The sequence below is a fragment of the Nicotiana sylvestris genome, chromosome 5 (genome assembly GCF_000393655.2).
Source record: "Nicotiana sylvestris chromosome 5, ASM39365v2, whole genome shotgun sequence".
Taxonomy (NCBI): domain Eukaryota; kingdom Viridiplantae; phylum Streptophyta; class Magnoliopsida; order Solanales; family Solanaceae; genus Nicotiana; species Nicotiana sylvestris.
Genome location: NC_091061.1, coordinates 128,130,993 through 128,140,499, shown reverse-complemented (window position 1 = coordinate 128,140,499; position 9,507 = coordinate 128,130,993). Strand labels below are relative to the sequence as shown.

The window sequence follows — 9,507 nt, the reverse complement described above, 5'->3', positions numbered from 1 at the left end:
GAATTTTGAAATTTTCGAAAATTTAAAAAAACTCCAAAAAGCTGTTTTACAAAAATTTCACTCAAAACTTCAAAAATAACCCAAAATTATATTCATGTCCAAACACAACTCTAATTTTCAAATACCATTTCTCACTTGATTTTTTTTATTTTTTTTGGGATTTTATAATTCTTATGTCCAAACGCCCACTTAAAATACTTTGACTATTACACAAAAACTTCTTGTCCTAACCCCACAAATCAGTCCAAGTCATCAACAACACCCTCCATTTGACACGTGACAAAATCTCTCTGTGTCCCACATATCCCTTTCTTAAATTTTCCGAATGACTGTTACTAAAAGACTCCATCACCAAACACTAGTCAACGTTTTTCCAAACTCGCCGGAGCCGATGAAGAAGTTCAAGAACATAAGGTCAGAGTCGTTGACTTTATTACTGGTCAACCCAGCCGGAATCATGGAAAGCGCCGACGAGTCACTGTTGCCGGGAGTGTATAAAGAAGTAGGGAAAGCATTGCATACTGATCCAACGGAACTTGGTTCTCTCACTCTTTTCAGATCCATAGTTCAATGCCTTTGTTACCCTCTCGCTGCTTACCTCACCGGCGGTCAAAACCGCACCCATGTTATTGCCCTTGATGCTTTCCTCTTGTCCGCTGCTACCTTTCTTGTTGCCATTTCCTCCACTTTTACTGAGGTTAATTCTCTCTTTATCCTTCTACATGTGCACAATTACATTCTTATTAATTTACTTGATATTGGGTTTGTTCTAAAATTGATATTGTAATTTTAAGGTTTTATTTAGATCCTTGCGCTATATTTTTGCATTGATTTGACGCAGACTAAAAGTGTTAACTCTTGGCAAATTTAAAGGACCAAAACTGCTTAGTGCATACTTAAGGGACTATTTTGAACCTATCCTCAAACACAAGGGATCATTTTTGTCATTTTCTCTGATATGACAAAAAATAGTTTTGTAGCTTTACTATTATAGTGAGTAAAGTTCATTAAATTAACTTTTATAGTTAGTACAATTTAGTAGAGTACTTTAATGTGACAAAATATTTTAGTGAGTTTATTGTTATAATACGTAAAGTTTAGTAATCATACTTGAGATAGACTTTTTCTTTTGTGTGAGAAATGGACAATGTTATGCTCCTATTGGTTCTTGTCTAGTTTCTGAAAGGTCTCTCCTGTTTGTTAGGAGCCCCAAGCCCGGGACAAAGTTAATCAATGAGAATAGTTGAAACACAAGGTTGTTTGGAAGCTGAATCAAGCATTTATGAATCTGTGCTTGTTAGTTGTTACCTTTTGTTATTCATAGATAAGGTATTACAAGTTGACTAGCTATCAAGTCAAATTTGAGGCAGACAATGTGTTATAGTTTAGAAAGATTATTATCCGGAAACCGCCTCACTCAGGAAGGGTTAAGGCTGCGTACATCCTATCCTCCCCATACCCTACTTGTAGAATACACCGGGTATATTGTTGTTGTAGCTTGTATTAAACTTTTTGTTTCTTAGATTAGAAGATACAATTGCTCTCTTCTTGTTTTTCCTTTTGAATCTTTAACCTGGGGGATTTCCTGGGTTTTCCAGTATTCATATTTCTTAAAATTTCTCAATGCTTATAAGGCATTTCATATTACTATATTTTCCACTTTAGTTTTTCAATCCTTGATTGGCATTTGATAAGAGAAGCAATATATATATATCTTTCTTGAAATGACCTCTATTAGAATGCTCATATTCTTCAATAGGTTGCCATATCCAGAGGATTGAATGGAATAAGACTTGCAATAGTCACACCAGCAATCCAATCTCTAGTTGCTGATTCAACTGACGAAAGCAACCGTGGCATAGCTTTTGGATGGTTACAACTAACAGGAAACTTTGGCTCTATCCTTGGTGGGCATTTATCGGTGCTTCTAGCTGAAACATCATTCATGGGGATCGCTGGCTGGAGAATCTCCTTCCATCTCATCGGTTTTATAAGCGTTATAGTTGGTATCTTGGTACGCCTCTTCGCCAAAGATCCTCGCTTTGTTGATAGTGATGGCAATGCAACAGAGCAACCTCCCCAAAAACCATTTAGAGAAGAAGTGAGGGAACTGCTAAAAGAAGCAAAAGCAGTTGTAAAAGTACCTTCCTTTCAAATTCTTATTGCTCATGGGGTCTCAGGTTCATTCCCTTTGTCATCATTGTCATTTGCTCCTATGTGGTTGGAGCTTATTGGATTCTCCCACAAGACAACAGCATTCCTTTTGACTTTGTTTAATGTTGCTGGATCAATTGGTGGATTGTTTGGAGGAAAGATGGGGGATATACTTGCCTAACACTTGCCAAATTCTGGTAGAATTATTCTTTCTCAGATAAGCTCTGGTTCGGCAATCCCTTTAGCTGCAATTCTGCTTCTTGGATTGCCTGATGACCCTTCCTCAGCTGCAATCCATGGTTTAGTCTTGTTCATAATGGGATTTATGATATCGTGGAATAGTCCAGCGACAAACAAGTATGTTTCATTTGGAAAAACTATATCATTCTTCATTACCTGGATTTTCTTGCATATATATATATATATATATATATATATATATATATATATATATATATATATAATTGAAAAATTCAGAGAAACGCCACATGATGTTTAATCTCAATGCGATAGTGCTAATACTGAGTGTCTATTAGCCATTAGGCTATAGTTCAAAACTATTTCAAAAGAGCAAACTGAAAATTTCGGATACTGTCTTGTTTTCTGATTTCAAGAAGAGGAAAATATTTCTCCTTCCTTGCCATCTTCCTCTTAGAAATATAGGGAGTTTTGAATGTTAGATCCATACAATAGGGGAAAGTCCGATAAGAATTTGAAATTGAGGTAGTGTTTGTATATCTTGTAGATGAGGACTTGCAGAAATAGCCTTAATCCAACTATGTGAAAGTGTTGTTTCAATCTGTATATGTTTTTCTCTAAGTTGATTTTCTTTGACTCAGCGGGAACTAGCCAATACTAGAACTGTAGATGGAAAACTAATCTGGTTCAAGCTTAAGATCCTAGCAAAGCTTTATCTGTAAAGCACTTGATTTTTTCTTTTTCCTTATCCTTCCTGCTTGTTTGCTATTGCAAGTCATTTCTTATTTTATAAAGTCATACCTTTAGTTGATAGTGAAGCACCTTTGATTGTTTCTCATATGGTCTTTTCTACATGGCATTTGTTTAAGTATCTTCGCTTAATAAACTAGTTACCTACTTCTTTCTGTTTCTGCTCTTTGCACAATGCAAGGCTCAGTCTTTGGCTCCTGTTTAGCTTATTTTACACTTTCACAAAATGGATTCGTTTCTATGCAAATTAATGGGTAAAGGAGCACATTTAGGCACCAACTACAAATGCTTAATAAGACATAGCTAAAGGAGCTCATAAAAATTATTGGTCTCTGCTTACTAGTTTGAAGCTGGTACCTGTTCACCTAGAAAAGATTTTCAAAAAATAATTCAGCATGATTTACTAACATATTTGTTGGGATAAAAAATAATCTCGCCCAGGAATAATATTCACAACAAATAATAATAACACAAGAGAGTAACAATGACACCAAATATTTTAGCGGGATAAAATAGAATACCCGAGTGGAGCAATATTACCACTATAATATTACAATTCAGTAGTGTTAAGAGACTACTACAACTTTGAAAGAAATAACACTCTTTATTTAAAACACCTCACGACAATATTACTACCACTCACTAGTTATCTCACAAACCACAATCTGTGGATTACTCTCACTGCTTTATGCTTCTCTCGTTATTTTGGTGTGTATCAAAAGAGAAATGGAGCCTGCTATTTATAGAAGATCAGAATGGTTTATTCACTGTAATTTGCAGTGCAAATTACCATCGGTCAAAACATGTGTTTGTGACTTTTGAAATTTGGCAACTTTTTCTAGCCGCCCAACTTGGAAAATCTTTTCAGCCACCCTATTTGACTTCAGCAACTTTTTCATCTTTTTTCTTTGTTTCATCTTTTTTATGGGCCCTACAAATCTCTCCCTTAATTTTGATTTTTCTTCTTCATTCCAATTCTTGATCTCAATCTTTGAAAATTTTCAAACTTAAGAGGTTTTGTGAAGATATCTGCAACTTGATCATGAGACTTCACATATTTGAGCCCGACTTCCTTCTTGGCAATGCACTCTCTGATGAAATGATACCTTGTATCTATATGCTTGCTTCGATCATGATATACCGGATTCTTGGCGAGTGCCTGTGCAAGATTTGTTATCAATACAAATCTCTGTAGCTTCCATTTGTGGCAAATTGAGCTCCTTTAATAATCTCCTTAGCCAAATAGCATGACAGGTACATGATGTTGCTGCTATATATTCGGCTTCACAAGTCGAGAGAGTAACAATGGACTGTTTCTTTGAACTCCAAGAAATAACAGAATCACCCAAGAAAAATACAAAACCAGTTGTACTTTTTCTATCATCAATATCTCCCGCATAATCACTATCACAAAATCCCACAAGGTTGAAATCATTAGAAGAAGAATAAAATAACCCAAAATCGATCGTACCTTTTAGGTAACGAAGAATTCTTCTAGTGATCTTCAAGTGAGTAGAGGTAGGAGCCTCCATGAAGCGACTTACTACTCCAACTGCAAAAAGTATATCTGGTCTGGTACAAGTCAAGTACCTCAAACTTCCCACAAGACTTTTGAAGAATGTGGGATCCACTTTTTCTCCTTCATCAAACTTGGACAATTTGTCCCACTTTCCATCGGTGTGTTCACAAGGTTGCAATCGAGCATGTTGAACTTCTTCAATATCTTCTTTGTATAGCTTTCTTGAGAGATAAAAATTCCATCCTCTATCTGCTTCACTTCTAGGCCCAGGTAATATGACATGAGCCCTACGTCTGTCATCTCGAACTCACGGGACATATCTTTCTTGAAAGCTTCAAACAAACTTGGGTTATTACCCGTGAAAATAAGATCATCAACATAAAGACAAACAATTAAGATATCTCCATTAGTATGAACTTTAAGGTAAAGAGCATATTCATGGAGACAACGAGTAAACCCATTGTCTTGAAAATACTTGTCGATGCAACTATTCCATGCTCGTGGGGCTTGCTTTAATCCATATAAAGCTTTCTTCAACCGCAACACTTTATCTTCATGGTTTTTGACCACGAAGCCCAATGGTTGTTCAACATAGACTTCTTCTTCAAGATAGCCATTCAAAAAGGCTGACTTGACATCTAGTTGATGAATCTTCCACTTCATTTGCGCCGCCAAAGAGATCAACAAACGAATAGTCTCCATGCGGGCAACAGGTGCATAGACTTCTTCATAGTCAATGCCTTGCCTTTGCTTGTAGCCTTTAGCCACAAGTCGTGCCTTGTATCTCTCCACATCTCCATCAGCATTCTTCTTTGTCTTGTATACCCATTTCACTCCAATTGCTCGATGACCCTTGGGAAGAGTTGTTAACTCCCAAGTGTTGTTCTTCTCTATTGACTCAATCTCCTCCTTCATGGCTTGTCTCCACCTTTTGTTTGTAATAGCTTTATCAAAGTTCATTGGTTCACTGTCAGCAAAGAGACAACATAAAAAATCAAAATTAGTAACTTCTTCTGTGTCCTCATAGAGCTCTTGAATGCTCCTTGTCTTTTGCGGCTGTTCATTTGAACCTTCTTGAGAAGAGGGAGATGCAACATTTATTGGAGAAGAAGGTGGAGTTGTGTCCTGCACAGGTTCCACGGTCTCCGGTTCTTCTTCATCACCAAAGTATGGAAGAAAATCATATGAAGTTTCTTCCTCAGCTTCCCAATTCCATGCCAGTTCTTCATCAAATTCAACATCACGACTTACCACCACCTTACCACTGCTTGGGTTGTATAGCTTGTAGCCTTTTGAACTCGTATCATAGCCAACAAACACATGCTTGACACTTCGATCGTCAAGCTTTGCTCTCCCTTGATGTGGCACATGAGCATAGGCTATGCTCCCAAAGATTCTCAAGTGCTTGACACTTGGCTTTCTTCCACTCCATGCTTCTTGAGGGGTTTGATCTCTAACATTTCTTGTTGGAGACCTGTTATTCAAATAAACTGCACAAGAAACAACTTCGGCCCAAAATTCCTTAGGCATACTTTTAGCTTTCAACATACATCTAGCCATATTAAGAATCGTTCGATTCTTTCTCTCTGCAATACCATTTTGTTGAGGTGAATAAGGTACCGTTAGAGGCCGACGGATTCCATGAAGTTGACAGAAGTCATTAAATTCGTTTGAGGTGAATTAGCCTCCTCTATCGGAGCTTAGAGCTTTAATTTCATAGCCACTTTCTTTCTCCACAAGTACTTTGAAATTTTTAAAAGCAGCAAAAGCTTCAGATTTTTGGTTCATGAAATAAACCCAAGTCTTTCTACTAAAGTCATCAATGAAAAGCAGAAAGTATTTTCTTTTACCAAAAGAAGGTGGATTGATTGGTCCACACACATCAGTGTGGACAAGCTGGAGCGGCTTGGTTGATCTTGACATGGCCTCCTTTGGAAAACTCCTCCTTGCATGCTTTCCAAGAAGACAAGCTTCACACAATTGATTGAAATGGTTAATTGATGGTATCCCATGCACCATGTTCTTTTCTCCCATTGATTTGAGCGCTTCAAAATTTAAGTGCCCAAATCGCATGTGCCAACACCATGATTCATCTTGCACATTAGCCTTCAAACACTTTGCATCAATTGTTTTAAGATTCAGAGAAAACAATCTATTCTTTGCCATATGCACTTTAGCAATTAGAATTCCACTTGAATCTCTAAGCCAAAGATGCATATTTTTCATGTGGATGTCATATTCCTTTTCAAGAAGTTGGCCCAAACTTAAAATATTACTTTTTAATTTTGGCACATAATAAACATCTTGAATTAACTTGTGACTACCATCTTTACAGGAGATCAGAATCGTACCTATCCTTTCGATTTGAACCTTTGAGGTATCTTCAAAGGACACATTACCTCTCACTATTTTATTGATCTCCACAAACTTCTCTTTGCATCCACACATATGATTGCTTGCTCCATTGTCCAAATACCACGAGCTGCAATCATCTCTGTCTTCTTCCTTGAGTGCCATTAACAACGTTGACTCATTTTCTTCTTTCTTATCGTCAACAAGGTTAGCCTTTTCTTCAACATTGCTACGACATTCCCAAGAGTAATGGCCAAATTTATGACAATTATAACATTCAATTTTTGATTTGTCATACATTTGTCCATTATTTTCTTGGTAGTATCCACGTCCTCTTCCTCCTCTTTGTCCACAACCACGACCTCTGAATGTTTTGTGGATTTTAACTTCATTGTTGAAGTTGTTACCATTACTTCTTCCTCTTCCATGACCTCCTCGACCTTGGCCTCGTCCTCGTCCTCGTCCGTTTCCTCGATAGCTTGTTTCACCTCCATAATCCTTGAAGGATGCCTGAGTTTTAAGAAGTTGCTCCGATGGCACTTCTTGTCTCCTTTTGATCTTTTCTTCGTGGGCCTGTAAAGAACCTTCCAATTGCTCCACCATCATAGAATCTAAATCTTTAGATTCTTCAATAGCACACACCACAAAATCAAATTTAGGTGTTAAAGTGCGAAAGATCTTTTCTACCACACGGACATCTTCTATGTCCTCCCCGTATCTTCTTAGTTGATTTACAACAACCTTCACTTTTGAAAAATAATCCGAGATGCATTCGGATTCTTTCATTTTTAAAACTTCAAAATCAGCCCTTAGAGTTTGAAGTTTTACCTTTTTCACCTTGTCAACTCCTTGAAGAGAATTTTGTAAAATCTCCCAAGCTTCCTTTGAGGTGGTAGCATCTGCCACCTTCTCAAACATGGCATCATCCAAACATTGGTGGATGAGCGTGAGGGCTTGTTGATCCTTCTTCCTTGTCTTTGCCAAGACCTCTTTTTCATTTTGGGGCAGAGTTTCCTCATTATCGGACTTTGCATACCCTCTGTCTACGATTTCCCAAACATCCTGAGAGCCAAGGATGACTTTCATACGTAGACACCATTTCTCATAATTATCTTTTGTCAGACGGGGGTACTGAAAAGATAGCAGACCATTATTTGCCATGGCTCTGATACCACGTTGTTGGGATAAAAAATAATCTCGCCCAGGAATAATAGCCACAACAAATAATAATAACACAAGAGAGTAACAATGACACCAAATATTTTAGCGGGATAAAATACATTACCCGAGTGGAGCAATATTACCACTATAATATTTACAACTCAGTAGTGTCAAGAGACTACTACAACTTTGAAAGAAATAACACTCTTTATTTAAAACACCTCACTACAATGTTACTACCACTCACTAGTTATCTCACAGACCACAATCTGTGGATTACTCTCACTGTTTCATGCTTCTTTCGTTATTTTGGTGTGTATCAAAAGAGAAATGGAGCCTGCTATTTATAGAAAATCAGAATGGTTTATTCACTGTAATTTGCAGTGCAAATTACCATCGGTCAAAACATGTGTTTGTGACTTTTGAAATTTGGCAACTTTTTCTAGCCGCTCAACTTGGAAAATCTTTCTAGCCACCCTATTTGACTTCTGCAACTTTTTCATCTTTTTTCTTTGTTTCATCTTTTTTATGGGTCCTACAATATTCACACATGACATGCTTGCAGTCCGATTTTTGCGGAGATAGTTCCTGAGAGAGCTCGAACAAGCATCTATGCCCTGGATCGATCGTTTGAGTCTATACTGGCATCATTTGCTCCTCCAGCTGTTGGTATTTTGGCTCAACATGTTTATGGTTTTAAACCAATCCCCAAGGACTCAACTGGCTCACAGGAAATTAAAACGGATAGAGAGAATGCAGCCCCGCTTGCCAAGGCACTCTACACTGCTATAGGCATTCCAATGGCAATTTGTTGCTTTATCTGTTCCTTCCTTTATTGTACATATCCACGTGACAGAGACCGTGCTAAAATGGATGCATTAATAGACACAGAGTTGCAATGGATTGATGAAATAGGCCATCATCCTCCTGAAGAAGAAAATGTCAAACTTCATTTTTTCGAATCCGATGAACTGCATGGAAAAGAGGTAACCGCGATTGATATAGATTATGAAGTAGAAGAGATACTTGACAACGATGAGAATGATGAGAAAAGGCTTCTCCAAAATCAGTTGAAATCCTCTGATAGCAGCAAATTGAAGAGCAAATGGAACAGCAAATTTTATGAATATCGGATACAACTTTCAGACTAAGAAATGAAATTCACTTCATCAATATCATAGTGTGAACGTTGTCATATGACCAAACAAATGTTCTGCAAAATAAAATTTCATCAACGCGATTCAATAGTAGATGACGAATCAAATCAAGCTCTATCAACTTACAGTAGTATCAGTTTTGACAGTTTACTATAGTTATCTGAATCACATTGATCGAGTATAATGCTTAGAATACAGGAAGAAGATATAAACAAG

The 9,507-nt window shown here is 37.3% G+C and overlaps 1 pseudogene; it reads left to right on the top strand.

The window, feature by feature from the left end:
• The first annotated feature begins 333 nt into the window (after window positions 1-333).
• Window positions 334-9,285, top strand: LOC104217229 (uncharacterized; annotated as a pseudogene).
• The last annotated feature ends 222 nt before the right edge of the window (window positions 9,286-9,507 follow it).